Here is a 16559-nt window from a genome sequence, read left to right as displayed (position 1 = left end):
ACAGAATTATAAAGACAGATAATAAACAGCAAATGAGGTTATTTTGTTTCACGCTTTATGTTGTCAGAGTTCTGAGCATGGTTTAGTGTTTTCTATTCATGACTTTATATTACCAAATTACTCCCTGATGGCGTCTCAGATGTGCTTTTGTCTGCAAATGAGAAGGAATAAAATACCAGGACATTAACGTTAAATTACAATCGTTAATGGCGTAAATACGAAAATAATTACTGCATCATACCATCAATTGTTATGTGTTCATTACTGAAGTTCTTGTAAAGCCTTCATTTTCTTGTTACAATTATTTTTTGCTTTATTTTTGTCTGGCTATTTTATAGCCCTGACAGTACTTTAGCAACATTCAGCAGTTACACAAGCCATTTAATCCGGCTCAAAGCTTCATTTAAACTTCATTTAGCTGCATTTTATTTGTGCATATATGCCTTTTACTTCTTTCTGACAGTCAAAAGGTACTTCTGGAGTAGGTGCTGCAAAGATGTGTCAAAGGAGACTATCCAAAACCAGCAATAAACTTCAGAGAGGGTTTTAGACTTACTTTAACACGGCTCGATAAGATACCTTTATTAAATAATCTAACTTATTGCACCCCCATCCTGTAAAATTTTAGCTTCAGGGCTTTTCTTCTTCTTCTCCTACTTCTAGCACCTTTTAAAAATTAATTTATAAATCTGCGTCCAATTAGGCAAGATGCTTTTAAATCTCGGCTCTCGACTCTCTCCCATTCTGTTTCTTATCCTCCGCTCCGCCTCACCTGTCTTTCTCCCGCTCCTACCTCTTTCCTCTTCTCTCAGTGGTCCCTCCATAACTGGCAGGACAGGGACCCCCTCCAGATAGACAGACGGACAGACAGACACACATACACCCCCCACACTCTGGCCGCCTGGTCCTGGAAGGGTCGTCCAAATGCACCCTTTTGTCTGCTCCACTCCTCGACCATCACTTCGCCTCTGCCTGCTTGCCTCCGGCGGGGAGTGTCAGGGAAACTCACCCAGGGCTGAGAGCTGGAAGGGGGCGGGGCGGAGGGGTGTGGAGGCACAGCTGGCGGTCCAGCACCCGAGCGTCCTTAGCCACGGCGCGCGCGCACGTACACACACACACACACACACACACACACACACACACGTCTTCTGTCACCTGTTCACTTTCAACGCCAGCTCTAGCTCTAGGTAAAACTTATCCCTCGTACCCACCCCCACCCCCACCTCCGGGAGTCCACCTACAAGACATCGGCGTGCACACCTTTTTCAAAATATCTGGAGGGAGAAAAGTGCACACTGGGGCACACTGCAATTACATAGATTCCAAGTACCTCTCTCTTCTCTGTTTTTCCGCCCATCGTCTCTACAATCACACACAGCCTCTTCCTGCCAAAGCGCGCACACAGCAAGAACCCCTTCCCGGCTGACAGTCCAGGCTTAGAGCCTCAGCCTCCAGGGCTCGGTCCCCGGCCGCGTCCCTGTGTCCGGCGCCAAGCCCCTAGTACTCTTCTCCAACTCCTGCCATGTGCAGCCTGGCGCTACCCGCTCCCTAGGCCCAGCCAATGCTCAAACTTTTTCTCGCCCTTTCTTCGGCCCCAAAGCATGCTGCAACCCAGAGGTCCGACACCCCGGCCCGGAGCTTAGATCCCCACAGGGGAATGGAGCGAGAACCTCTGCTCCCAAGGGCGCCAGGTTTCGCCGTGCCCAGCCCTAATGTGCGCAGGACAGCGCTGGACCCGGCAGGGACGTGAAGGGAGCCGGGGCGGATCCGGCTGGCAGGTGCAACTTGCCAGCGACTCCTGGGTTCACGCCCCTGGGGAGGGCGGGTTTGGCCTAATGAGAACAAAGCTGGAGTCCGGGGAGACTGTCAGACAGGCGCTAAGACAATAGCAATAAAGGGAACTTGGAAGAGGACTGCTGCGCAAAGTTGTCCGCGAGTCCAGATGTCCTGGGATCGGTCGCGAGCTCCCGCTGCAGAACCCCCAACCCCCAGCCCCCGGCCCCGCCGCGGTACACGCAAAATCCCTGCTAGGCAGCCGGTCCCTGGATGCCATGCAAATGCCCTGGTCTTCCAGACCCAGCTTGGGGCTCCGGGGACGCTAGGGGCTTCGACAGCAGCCACCCAACAGGAAGACCCGCCAGCGCGCTCTCCTGGCTTTACCTTTCGGCGGGCTGCCTTGGAGTCCGCGGCGCGCCGCCCGCTGGCTGTGCCCTCAGCCCCTGCCGCCGCCGCTGAGAGCAGACAGCGGGAGCCCGGCTCGCTGCGCCCCGCCCCCGGGCGCCAGGCCCCGCCCCCGGTCGCCACGTCCCGCCTCTCCACGCTGGCCCGCAACCGCGCGGAGCCACGACGGCCCAGTGGGGTTTCCGCGTGAGCTGAGCCGGAGGTGGCGGCGGCCGCGGCTGCTACTGCTGCCACTGCTGCTGCTCTGGTTGCTGCTGCCCCTGCCGCCGTCACCGCTGTGGCTGATGCATGCCACAGGCCAGCCAGGATGTCCCAAGTTGCCAAGGGGTACCGCCACCCTCCTCCCCAACAAAAGAAAATGAACTCCAGAATAGGGCTACTCTGAGTGGGTTACATGCACCTGCAGCATCAGCATCACCTGGGGGCTTGCTAGAAATGCAAATTTCTGGGCCCTAACCCAGATCTAGTGAACCAAAATCTCTGGGGAGGGGGCCTAGCATTGTGTATTTTATGAAGCTCTCAGGGAGATTCCAAGCACATTAAACTTGGAGAAGCACCGCCAAGAGAACTAAGTGGCTGATGAGATGCATGCTCCCTCAGTCCTGAGACTCACGAGCCCACCCTGGCTGAGGGTTTAACTTGGCAGTGTTTGCAAAGCTCAAGAGTACTTGTCTGCGCCCTGGATGTCATTCATCTTGCTTTATTGACTGAGAAGTCTTTAGAGATAAACAGAGGGGGGAATACATTTACTTCTGATCTGACAGCTCTAATGAGCTCAAAGAAGAATTATGTAAACATTATTAAGTGTAATAAACACGTGTCGGCATCAGGCAATCTTCTCTGGAGAAGGCTTGGCAAAAGCCGGCATGAGCCAACGTTTTATTCATAATGTCTTTTTAACTTTATGTTGCCTGTGTAATAGGCCTTTGGCTTTGCTGTTGCCCAGACGGAAAATCATTACCCCAGTAATGGATGAGCCAGTTCAAAAGGAGAACCACTGGGACGCTGAGCACTTTCATTCATAAATGCTATGTATGAGACACGAGGGAAACCATCTTCTGCCAATGTGCCATTTTAATTATCTAACTGGTGTACAGGTTTCTTGTTTCAACTTCCTAAGGCATCAACTATAGAAAACAAATAAAACTTAGCCATTCACTCACCATTTGTAGTGAGTTCTCCTTCTCACTTTTTCCCACTGTACTTTCCAGAACTTTGGACATTATTAAATACAGATGTTCCTAGACTTACGCCAGGGTTACCTTCTGATAAATACATTGTAAATTGAGAATATAAAAGATGCATTTAATACATATAACCTACTGAACATCAGAGCTTAGCCCAGTCAGAACACTTATAGTCGGTAGCCTACAGTGGGGCGGGATCATCTGGTAACACAGTACACTGTAGAATATCGGTGGTTTACCCCAGTGATTGCAAGGCTGGCTGCCACTGTTGCTGCCACTCAGCCTCTCTCTCAGGAGTATCCTACTGCTTTAGCACTATCGTAAAGTCAAAAAATTTAAAAACCGTAAGTTGAACCATCTTAAGTTAGGGACTGTCTGTACTGGGGGAATTGATGATCCATCGCCAGGGAAGAAAATGACGACACTGCCTTGACCTCCACTGCTAGCTCTAGGAATTGATTCTGGTTTGAATATTTATTTGGGGTAGATGTAGAAGTTTGAATTGATTCTGGTTTTGAATGTTTATTTGGGGTAGATGTAGAAGTTTGAAGTTCCAGTCCTCAAGAAAGCCTGGTCAAAGCCTTACTCTGGTGTCCAGAGCAAGTGAGCCTTCAAAAAAACCTCTTCTCTACCACCTTCATGTTCCCCTCCTTCCTAAAAAATGTCAACCTGCTCTCAGCACCAAAAGCGTTACCATTTTAAGTAATGAAAGAGAAACATTATTATCAAGAAAATCAGTCCATCAAAGAATCCAAAACAGTCTGGCTTCTCTTCCCAAATTCCAAGAGTAATATATATGGGAGAAAAGACTAGAAATCCGGAACCACAGTGCTTATTCTAGAAAGGATATAGAATAGGAAAGAAAAGAAAGACAAGGAAAGGATGAAGGAATAAAAGAAGGGAAAGAAGGAGGCAGGAGGAAAGAAGGTAAGAAGAAAGAAGGAAGGAGAAGGAGAATGGGAGGAGAAAGGAAGGAAAAGAACATTAACCGCTACTAAGACTTTTGAAATTAGAAAGAAAATTAGAAAGAGATGGCAGGATTGATTGGGGACAATGTAGCAGGGAGCTCCATGCTTATCCAACTGTATGTCAAGAGTAGGTTTCTTAGGTCAGTTTCCAAAGGAACAGACCCTGAGTAAGGATTCAAGTGATTTATTAAGAAAGTGCTCATAGGAGAAATCAGTAAGAACATTGGGGAGAGTGGCAGGGGCAGCAGAACGAGAAGAAGCTGAACAAGGGTCCAAAAGTCCCACAGCAGTGGATAGGGCTTGGCTTGATTCTGCAGGGAACTTCTAGAGTTTAAGTTAAGCCTCTAAATTGCCCCACACTGAATGAAGAGAGCTAGGCAGTTTATTGGTAAACAGCCTCCCAGGGGAAATAAACTTCTTGGCACATCTGTAGGCTCCAGTAGCTTGAGGGCACTCTTTCAGAGAAAAAGAAAAGCAAAGTTGCTAGTAGTTGAAAGCAATGGTACTCAGAAATTTGGGGGAGGTGGGATGTCACTACAAAAAAATTGTAAAAAGAATTGTACAGTATGTGAGTTGATTCTTGACTTTGTCTACTTCAGACAAAGTCAAATGTGAGTTTTCCATTCTGGGTATCAAGCATGAGCTGAGAGGCTAAAACCCCACCCAAGAGGGCTTGACATTGGGAAAGAGAACCTCAGCAAGAAGTGGCTATGGGATGTCCTACATGATGGGATAGCCGGGGAATTAAAGAGGCTTGGAAAATGTGAAATCATGTCAAAGCACTGAGATATAGGCCAGCTCTCCAGTGTCCTCATAACCTTGTCACCCACATGAGCCAGCATTTGGATACCTGGCATAAGAATATATGGACAACCAGTGCCTCTTAGCCAAAGAATTCATGACAGCTCACCCAAGTGCAGATAAATAGTGGGAATTTGCCCTTCCATCTCTTTTCCCATTCCTTCCCCTAAGACAAGAGGAAAGGAGAGTTATGCTTTGAAAGTGGAAGGAAAAGGTATCTCCAAACCAAGCCTGGGTTCCCCTGGAATCCTTTGTGCTGATTTGAAAAGAGGAGTAAGAACAAGCTTGTTTACTTCTCAGCAAAGGCTCCTTAAGCTCAAGACTGGTCTGTGATCAGGAAAAGAGAGCTCTGGTTGGAGACGAAACTGGAAATTTAAATTTAAACTTGATGGAATCTTAACAGTTGAAACTGAGTAACTGAAAGTTAACCAGAAATTATGAAATCTGCCCAAGGTCTCATTAAGGGGTCTTCTACCTTATGGAAAAAGAAAAATTGACATAATGCATTTGAGACAGAGGTTTCAGAAAAATATAATAGTTTCATGCTTATACTTCAGTTTGTACAATAAATTGGTTATATTTGAAATTGTTTACTCCTGGCTGCCTCCCATGATGTGTCCTCAAGTAACTTTCCCTACCTTAGGTGAGCCTCCACACCAATGTTTACTGGGATGGCTGTGGCCTGGCATGGCTAGTCCTACCCAACCATCATGTGCCCTGAAATATTAAAAATGTTAGCAAGGCGCAAAGGAAAAGCTATCATATAACTATGTGTGGCTAAACATCATGTATAAGTCTAATTATTTTGCTTTATTTTGAGGAAAATGACCAGCTTAGAAATATTCATAGACTAGCTTCTTCTCACTTTTCATTCGTAATTTCCTTCAAAATATCTATTTAAATACGTTGCTTTTATTTTGGTGGGAATGTTTGGCCCTGGGTATGTGCACGTTGGTTCAACACTTTGGGAAACTGTTTCTATCATTAACTGAGAGCAGATTTGGATAATAATCTGAAGCGAGGAGAATCTGGTTTTGAAGATATTGTGACTTTGCCATCATACAGATGGCAGGAGTCCACTGTTCATTTTCACCAGTGTTTGGAATGCTCTGTTCTGTCCCAGTTAGAGATTCCAGCTCAAGTTTTCTATCTCTTCCTCCATCCTGTCTGGCACTTCCTAACCTGCCCTCTTGTTAGATTCTATTCCCACACTTCACTTGCTCCGTTTCCCACTTGGACCATGAGTCTAAGATAAGATACACAGTACATCCTGTGCTGAAACAGGGTGATAAATATGATTCATTAAACACAGTGTACATCAATATCAGGTCAGGGTGGAAAATATATAGCATAATGAATGGTCTACAATTTGAGATTCAAGGAAGTGCAGTCGTCCCATGGAGGGTTTTCAGTGGCATCATCAATCACGGAGGTAAAAGTAGAATGGTTTGTGGTTTACTGGAATGCCATAAAGATGTTTTCCACTTTCATTCTCACTCCCCAACAAACTCTCACCTGACTTCCTTGATGATCATAAAATCAATCCACCACCTGTGAGTAACTCACGGTTACCCTTTCCCCCTACTGATATCGCTTTTTAGGGCATCGGTTAGTGTCATATTATTATCCATGAGAAGCTTTCCAAAAATAATTTAATATAGGTTGCCAAAACTTATTGACTGACCATGGCCTTAGAATTCAACGTCTTGCAAGGGGGTTGAACTACTGATTCCCCAAAGACTAGAATTTCTTTGAAAAAAATTATAAGATCTGGCTCTAACTGCTCACTTAAAAAAAAAAACAAAAAACTTTTTCCCTCCCATTTCAAATTATTTCTTAAAGGCACAGTTTTCAGGAAATTAATGTCAGTGATGGGAAAAATGTGAATCTACTGAGAAAATCAGGATTTATGGAGGGTATGCAATGTGTTTAATACAATTGACTCATGAAATTTTATATTCATAAATATTCTTGTTCAATTTTTCTGAACGGAACAGCTGTTTTGGAAGAGAAATTTTCAAATGTAAACTAATATTTCATGTATACATAAATTATTAAGATCAATTAAAATATGTAGGTAATATTCCAGGTTGCAGTAGTAGCATAATAAAATATATGTTTGTGTAAAACATCCAAAGATTTAGTTAGCACAAAGAAAGGTCTTGTGTCTGTTTTTTTAGCTTTCAAGAAAGTTGAGAAATTAAGTCAACTTCAATTAAAACAAAAAGATACATATGAACATTTCATCACATTTCTATAAATTGTATGCTAGTTGCATAACTGATTTCTATTACAGTTATAGACGGGACTTAACTTCAGTTTGAAAGACTGTATTCAAAACCTCATGCTTCCACTTTAAGTATCTTTTCTCCCTTCGTCACAGCCTCTCAGACATCTGTCTACAACCAAATCAAGTCTCTCTGTGAAGTACTTAATGCTCTGTAAAACCGACACACAAATACACTTTTGGCCTTCACTAATTTACATAACCTTAGGAGTAGATTTCATCACAAATCTACAGTGACTCAAAACTAGGTATATATGCCAATATGTGCATTCACAGGACAATACTCTAGATTTTATATAAAGTTTTGAATAAATAATTCACCTCTTAAATTAGAAGTGAAGGAAGGTCATCTTCAATTTAATGTTCACCGACTGCTCACTGCGCACTAGGGGCTATTATCATAAAGATGAACAAGACACAGCCCTCCCAGCCCACTGTAGATTTAGGGCCATAATTGCAGATTGCATAAACTCTTACATAAATGAAGGTGGTAATTCTTCACAATTGGCATATTCCAAAACGCTACATATTTTTCATTTGGCTTCACAATTATAATGACATTTTCTCTTAGACGAACTTTAAAACTTTAGCTGTAGTTTGCTGAAAAAATAATCCTTCAGGAATTTTAATTAAAATTGTATGTATCGATATGGTATATAGGACAGTTTCGGAATTTAAATATTGTTTTAATTTTGTAAGTTCCTATTTCTCACTAGAAAGATTAAGTAGCCCCCTTCTTTTTCTCTAGTTGTCTCTTGTTTCTCTATTGTCTCTTGTGAGAGACAATAATTTTGTATGTCTTTATCTTCTTCCCCCCAAAATATCCCCCCAAAAATTTAAAAATAGAGAAATATGACATCCAGATATATAGTAGTATTAATTTTTGAAATCTGTGCATGCTCTTCAAGAAGTGTATTTAACATCTCTATCAGGTTTAAAAATCATACATATAGGCCGGGTGCGGTGATTCATGCCTGTAATCCCAGCACTTAGGGAGGCTGAGGTGGGTGTATCACCTGAGGTCAGGAGTTCGACACCAGCCTGACCAACATGGAGAAACCCTGTCTCTACTAAAAGTACAAAATTAGCTGGGCATGGTGGCACACGCCTGTAATCCCAGCTACTCAGGAGGCTGAGGCATGAGAATTCCTTGAATCCGGGAGGCAGAGGTTGTGGTGAGCCGAGATTGCACCATTGCACTCCAGCCTGTGCAACAAGAGCAAAACTCCGTCTCAAAAAAAAAAAAAAAATCACACAAATACAGTACTAGTTAATTCTGGTGCTGCTATGCATGCATACTGGAACTGAACAATTAAGTACATGTTAGATTGGCAGATTGTAAGAGATAGGTTTCCCACTGTCACAGTGGGAGCTAACAGATAAACAAAGAGAATGCTGGAAGAAGCCATGAGATAATAGGTTACAGTTCCATATAAACTCATGTTAAGCTTAATATACAGAGAGATGGTTATGTATAGAAATACTTATAGAAATGTTGATATATACTGGTTAGTATACATGTGTATATCTTCTTGCTCTGTCAACTGAATGGTCCTAGAAGAAAAGACGGCCCAGTAGCAATGAACACACTTAGCATCCAGATCTTGGTTTCTAATACCATTCTCCAATAAACAGAACCAAGGCTTCTTGGAGAAATGACTGATTCTAGGGTTGGGGCAGGAAATATTAACAATTATCAAAATAACTAATATTTATGAAGTCGCTCCCCTCCTCCTGTAAATGAGCTATATATTTTATAAGTATTTTTCCTCCTTTAATACTCACAAAAGTAGCCAGAGCCTGTAATCCCAACACTTTGAAAGGCTGAGGTGGGAGGATGACTTGAGGCCAGGAGTTCAAGACCAGCCTGGGCAATATAGTGATACCCTGTCTCCACAAAAAAAAAATTAAAAAATTAGCCAAGTGTGGGGCACACATCTGCAGCACTGACTACTCAGGAGGTTGAAATGGGAGGATTACTTGAGTGCAGGAATTCGAGGTTTCAAGGTTGTAGTGAGCTACGATTAGGCCACTGCTCTCTAGCCTGGGTGATTGAGTGAGACCCTGTATTAAAAAAAAAAAAATAAAAAAGATATTCAATAACCCTGTTAGGGAAGAATTGAGTCTAAATTTTAGGGTGTCACAACTCAATACCATTTTGAATACTATGACATTTAGGTTTTTGTTTGATTTTTTTTTTCCTTCATGACTTAAAACCAGGAAAACCCTTTCAAGCAATTTATTTTTCATTAAAATTCTTGGGGTGGTAATAGTTGTTAGTCTATGCATACCTGACAGTATCTTTTTGTTAGCACTGACCATAAAAAAAATGACCTAACCAGGAATACATATAATTAGACATAAAAAGTATTTTCTCTTGAAATTCTATAGAGATTCTTCCTTCTTTTGGAGCATTTAGATTTTGATATAATCTGGTTCTGTTTCTTCTTTGGGTAATACAGCATTTATATGATGCTAATTTACTTTTTTAAATTAATAAGGTACATTAGGAAATGCTTGGGTATGGGCCATTTTTGGTAATACTAATTAATACTCTAATCAGGCCGGGCGCGGTGGCTCACGCCCGTAATCCCAGCACTTTGGGAGGCCGAGGTGGGCGGATCACGAGGTCAGGAGATCGAGACCACGGTGAAACCCCATCTCTACTAAAAATACAAAAAATTAGCCGGGCGCAGTGGCGGGCGCCTGTAGTCCCAGCTACTCAGGAGGCTGAGGCAGGAGAATGGCGTGAACCCGAGAGGCGGAGCTTGCAGTGAGCCGAGATTGCACCACTGCACTCCAGCCTGGGCGACAGAGCGAGACTCCGTCTCAAAAAAAAAAAAAAAATACTCTAATCATGAATTGATCTGAAGGCTCAAGTATTTTAGAGAAATTGTCTGTATTTTAAAATTTGTAACAGACAACATTTGTATGCCTTCATGCTGTCTAACTGATCCTTGATTTTGTTTCATTATCTGCACTCCTCAAAACTGTGCTTCAGATGTGGCAGGAGGCCAAGCCCTACGCTGGGTAAAACGTAATTGTTCTAAGTCAGTCATGGTGGCCCCTTTTCTGCATTGGGGCAGGAACACGGGATGCAAGTTCAGTCAAAGAGTCAAGGGAAACGTGTGTGTCTGTGTGTGAGTGAGCGTGCACACACAGAGGGAAATGGTCCTTTTCCTTAAAAAAAAGAGGGATACACTGCTCTGCATTTGTGACAACCATCCTGTAACAATAAGATAATGTAATATGATGAAAAATATAGAGTAGAAAGAGGAAGAAAAACTATGTCCTTGATGACATCGTTGGGCTTCTATATTAATCTAACTTGGAGCCATCATATTTCCAGATTTCTTGCTTTATAAAATAATATATCACTGTTACAATTATTCTGAGTTGAGTGTATTCTACTTATAGACAAAAGTATCATAAAATATTTTTAACATTCTTTTATCCATTTTCTCCTTTTCTTTATTTCTCATAATTTATATTGACTCTTATAGATATATTTAAAACATTTTATTATGAAAGATAACATATTTACAGAAAATGATACAACACATGAATGTAGAGTATAATGAGTTGTTATTAAGAAACACCACTGGAAATATCAGCCAGCCACCCAGAAGCCTCAGCATACCATTCTTCAATTCTCTGTCCTCTTCCTTGGTAGTAATCACTCTCCTGACTTCTAAAATACTCTACAGTACAGTATTTTTTTTTCCTCTAAGTTTTCCACTGATGTATTCCTAAACAATATAGTTTGGTTTGACTCTTTGGAGTTTTATATGAATAACACAGTATGTATTATTTCAAGACTGTTTCCCTTCTCTCACTCCATGTTATGTTTGAGAAATTAATCCATGTTCTTTTGAGTAGTTGCACTTAATTTTGTTGTAATACATTATTTCAATATATGAATATAACACAATTTCCATATTCATTATGCTGTGGATAGATACTGAATTGTTCCCAGTTTTTGCCTATTGCAAACAATGCTGCTATCACTGAGCTTGTTTACATATCATGATGTTAGTACCCACCACCATCTGAGAGTGTATATTTTGAGTAGATTTGCAAGGTTGTAGGGTAAGTATACAGTCAATTTTACTAAAAAATGCCCGATTGTTTTCCAAAGTGATTGCACCAATTTACACTCACTGAAGTAGTTTATCGAAGTTTTTTGTTGCTTCACACCCCAGCCAACATTTGGTATTGTTAAACTTTAAAAAATTTTTTGTCTATCTGTTGGGCAGGTAATACCTCATTATGGTTTTATTTTGCACATACCTAATTATTGATGGGAATGTTTAAAATATTGCACTTTTGATTTGCTAAAATATCAGAAGTTTACTGGCCTAATATATTTTCTTGTTTGTTAAATACCTGTTTTAGCTGTTTTTGTGTTTCAGTGAGGCATTTATCAAAGGAAATTCTGATTTAAAAACTTTAACATTGACAACACAGAGCCTGTAAAAGAACTTGGTGAACCTAAAATTAATGTAACTCATCGTTCCCGATGCACTTAAAAACCATTTCACGTGGACCTTGAAGCCCTTTTAACTTCTCACTGCCAAACCAAGCTAATAATAAATTTTAAATGCTAGAGGAAAATTAATACCCTCACATTCATTAATGTGTCTACACCTGTAAGATGAATTGTGTAAACCTCTTAGCAACAATCTATAAAATATGTTGTAAATACTTTTAAAACCCCTTCAAGTGATATTCTTATTTAAATTTTAGTTATAATACCCGAGATGCCACATTCTGGATTTTTAGTATAGTTTTAAATTTTCAGTAGATTGCTATTCTATTATATAAACAGAAATATTAATGGCAAAGTCAGTTATTGACATTTTGTCTACTGAAAGCAAAGGTCCTGGTGGAAATTGATTGGTAAGTTGAAGCTTGTCTTTAAGAAACAATGGTCTCTATCTGAATTACACATAATTTTTAAACTCTATACAGAAGTGATTTGCTAAAATATCAGAATAATTGAGTTCCTCTTCTTCTCTAAAGAAATACATATTTTACAACATAATGTATAACATAGCACATAAATATAAGCATATAGACTTCCCATGACATATTTCTATTTTTGTATGTGTATAAATATAAAATATTAGCATTAATCAAATTGTGAAGCACAAGTATATTAATCTGTTTTTATCAAAATAGAGTTAATATGTGTTATACCCAGAAAGAAAAAATAAGAAACTTCTCTTTTTTGAAATACATATGACGTGTGTGTTTATTGGGGGTTATTAGGTTTTTCCTTGTTATTAGGTTTTTGCTTGTTTCCAATAGGGTTATTAAAAAATGTTAGCATGCTATCTGATTTTACTGTTAGAGAAGTACAGAAGTGTTACAGAAAGCTGGTTTAAAATATCTATTTGAAAATGACTTCATATTTTAACTATGACAGAGTAACCAGATGAGGACCTCTCACCTAAAGGAATTATAAAATGGTAATAAATATATGAAGCCATCATTTGCAGGAATTAATCAATAGGCCAGACAAAATTATGGACCTTGAAAGAAGAGGAACACAAGAAGTGAGCCCTGTGATCACTCCAATGACACTTCAGCTTTCTCAATGGCAGGAAAATGGAACTTACAGGATTAATGGTCTCAGTAATTTGAAAAGGGAGAGATTGGTGATCCAGGATGTGAAAACATCTGAAATTTGCCAGGCATGTTAACTAAGAAGATCAAGCTATGCTAAAAGGTGCCCCAGCAGTGTGTGTGGGGATTAATTGGAGTCCTTGGCCAAGGACTGGGCTATGTATGTGCAAAGTGAGGCTTCACAAAACCTAGCTAAGATTTTTTTTTTCAGGGCTGAGAACTGAGTAGTAATACTACAGTACATATACTGCCGGAATTCATTGGAATTGCAGCCAGCCAATGTGATGAGATCTCAATTGTCATTCAGTTGAGATTCAGATAAATCATATCTAAAGAGTAAGGACCATGCCCTAGGCAAGGGACTGCCTTAAGCTGAACTTAATAACTAAAAACTAAATATAAATAAAGCCATTAAAAAGAATAAATCTACATAAGACAAAATCAAAAGCATCCACCAGTGATTTAGCTGTCACACTTAAAAAGGCAATTGTTTAAGGAAGACAACACAATTCTAGATACCCTACAATTTAAGACTTATAATGCCCAGCATATAACAAAAAATTACTAGACATATTAAAAAGAAATGAAAAAAGGTGACTCATAGTTGAAAGAAAACACAATCTATATAAATCAGTACTAAATATACAGATGTTGGAATTAGCAGACAAAGATTTTAAGCAGGTTTTATAAACATTTTAAAGGATAATATGATCATGATGAATGAACAGATGGGGTTTCTCAGAATAGGTATGAAAACTATCGTATGAAAGAAATGGAAATTATAGAATTGAAAAGTATTATATTTGATAAAAATTCACTCGATAGAGTTAATCATAGATTGACAACATTTAAAAAGTAATTGAGTTCAATAACAAAGCAATATGTAATTATGTAATTTGAAGACTAGAGAAAAAATAAGGTAAAAAGTTGAACAGTGCTGAACCTGTGGGACAATACCAAAAATTACAACGCAAACATAATCGAAGTCTTACAAGAAGAGGAGAAAAGGGATGGGGGGAAAGAAGAGACAGAATATGAATAAAGCAGTAAACAATATTTAAAGAATGATAGCCAGTATTTTCTGAATTTGGTTAGAAACATCAACTTAAAGAGCCAAAAAAGCTATGAGAACACCAAATAGGATAAATGCAAAGAAAACCATGCCCAGACACATTATAAACAAACGGACAAAAACCAAAGATAAAGAGGAAGTCTTTAGAGCAAATAAAAAATCATGGCACATTATGTTCATGGGAACATAATCATGTCACATTATGACAGTTTATTTCTTGTGAGAAACAATACAGTAAAAAAAGTAAATGCAATGACATCTTTAAGTATTGAAAGAAAAAAAAACCCTGTGAATTAAAAATTCTATATCCAGCTGAAATAGTCTTCAAAAATGAAGGTGAACCAAAGATATTTTCAGATAAATGAAAACAGAAGGAATTAATCAGAAGCAGACCTGTATTGCCAAAATGGCAAAATAAACCTTTCATGTCAAAAGAAAATTATAGCGATGGAAATTCAGATTGACAGGAAGAAAAGAGAGCACAGAAATGTTAAATATGTGGGCAAAATATAAAAGACTATACATTTTTCTTCTTTTATTTCTTTAAAAATATTATTCTTTAAAGTAAAAATTAAAACAGAATTTTAGACCTTTTAATGCATGTACATGCAATACACACATGCAGAACACACAATATCACAAAGAAAAGGGATGAATGAAACTATAATGTTGCAAGGTTTTTACATTTTACATGAAGTGGTACAATATTATGTAGACTGTTAAAAAGGACATATATTATAATCTCTAGAACAATCACTGAAACATATTGCAAGGAAGTATAGCTAAAGTACCTATTTCTCATTTACTTTTAACTACATGAAAGTAGAGAGGAGAAAAAAGTAATATATCTTCCCCACCTACCACAAGGGTAATGGTCAATACTATAACAAAAGATAGGTCAGCAAGAGAAAAGCATAACAAATTCATTTAACAAAGTTTTATGAGACATGGGAGCCTTCAGAAGTGAAGGCCCAGAGACCCAGAGAAAACTGTTTTAATGCTAAGTTTGATAAGAGAGGTAGATAGTTGTGGAGAAACATGATTAAACAAAAAGAGTATAACTGAATGGTAATAAACTGAGTGGGGAACCCAGCAAGGCCTGTTTGTTCAGATTTTTTTCTCTCTCTGTAAGATACCCACGCCCCTAACCCCCCAATATGGAGCAGGTTACTTGTTCCATTGAGGACCTTCAGGAGGAAGGGAGAAAATCAGAGACCTTCCTAGGTTATATGCCTTGCTCTGGGGGAGAGAAATTCTAGTTTCTATAACTCACTTAGGGGATAATGGAGCAGATGGAGAGAAGAGGATGGAAGAAGGTCAGAGTCCTTGCTTCTGCAGCCCTTCCAATTTCCTTCAGTTCAAAGTACTCAGCATCTTAAGTTAACATAGTTTGGGGTATTTTGTTCTGACTCCCAACAGAAGAAAACCATACAAGCATCAAAGTATCAAAATCTAAGAGGTAAGATTAAATAGGCAATCTTAAATCTTTGAATACTATTAAAAATATATATATGTTTTTGTTTAATATGTTGAAAAGTATGTATTTCAAGATAGGTTAGCTTTAGCTTGCCTGAAAATGCTAAGTTGTTGAATTCAGCCAAATTCAGTTTGAGATATTCAAAATCATATAAAGTGTAAACGTTTTTAAAGAAGACTATTAGTAGGTCTGTTGTCCAGGTACATCTGACTTATAAAGTAAATGGAAGTTGGGATTTTGATTTGTTTTTACGATGTGCACACATATTCTTAAGACCATCAGTATCAGCGGTTTTTCAGTGTTTTCTTTTTCCCAAAGCACTTTTTTTTTTAAATTGAAGTCCTTTATAGAAAACCAAGATAGAAAAACAGATATAATAAGTAATGTAGCTTTGTCAACATTAAGATGGGGGTTCTGCAGAGGATTTCCTATGTCAATCATCTCTGGTGAACTTCCCTTCAGTGTCCAGATAAGCACTAGAAAAATCACTGATGTGAAACATTTCCCTTACATACATAAAATTTCAACTGATACTTAGAGTCTGTTAAATAATTATCTTGGAATCTATGTTAGAATCAGGACAATGACCTTTATGTTATTCTATTTTGAGATTTTAAAAGTATTAAAAAAGGGTATATATTTTAGAACATTTCTTAAAATAGTTTTTTATATATACTGTAATTTAAAATTGGGATTTAGAAATTGATAAATCAATCTTCTATCAATTTACCAATTCTCTCACTAGTCTATCAAAATGACCAATAAATTACTGTATTGCCAGATGTACTTAAAATGGCTAAAATAGCATACCGTCCATTTATTTTGACTTCTAACTTCTATTGTGCCTTCATTCTACCAGCTTGGACATTAAAAGGCATCACTATTGATATAAATCCCAATTATTTCCTAATTTTAAAATGAAGGGAATAGTCAAGTTCATTTCTGTCTCCTAACTCAT

General features: G+C 39.1%; 1 protein-coding gene across 1 annotated transcript in view; it reads right to left on the bottom strand.

Annotated features, from left to right (window-relative positions):
• The window catches only part of RARB (retinoic acid receptor beta), a 767532-nt gene extending 765289 nt beyond the window's left edge, over nucleotides 1-2243 (bottom strand). Inside the window, exon 1 of the mRNA XM_055383341.2 lies at nucleotides 2161-2243. The gene's annotated coding sequence lies outside the window, so the exon portion shown is untranslated. The remainder of the gene's footprint in view (nucleotides 1-2160) is intronic.
• Between the last annotated feature and the right edge of the window lie 14316 nt (nucleotides 2244-16559).

Source organism: Gorilla gorilla, chromosome 2 (assembly GCF_029281585.2).
Source record: "Gorilla gorilla gorilla isolate KB3781 chromosome 2, NHGRI_mGorGor1-v2.1_pri, whole genome shotgun sequence".
Taxonomy (NCBI): domain Eukaryota; kingdom Metazoa; phylum Chordata; class Mammalia; order Primates; family Hominidae; genus Gorilla; species Gorilla gorilla.
Note: the sequence above shows the minus strand (reverse complement) of the source record. Positions and strands in the feature narration are given on the sequence as shown.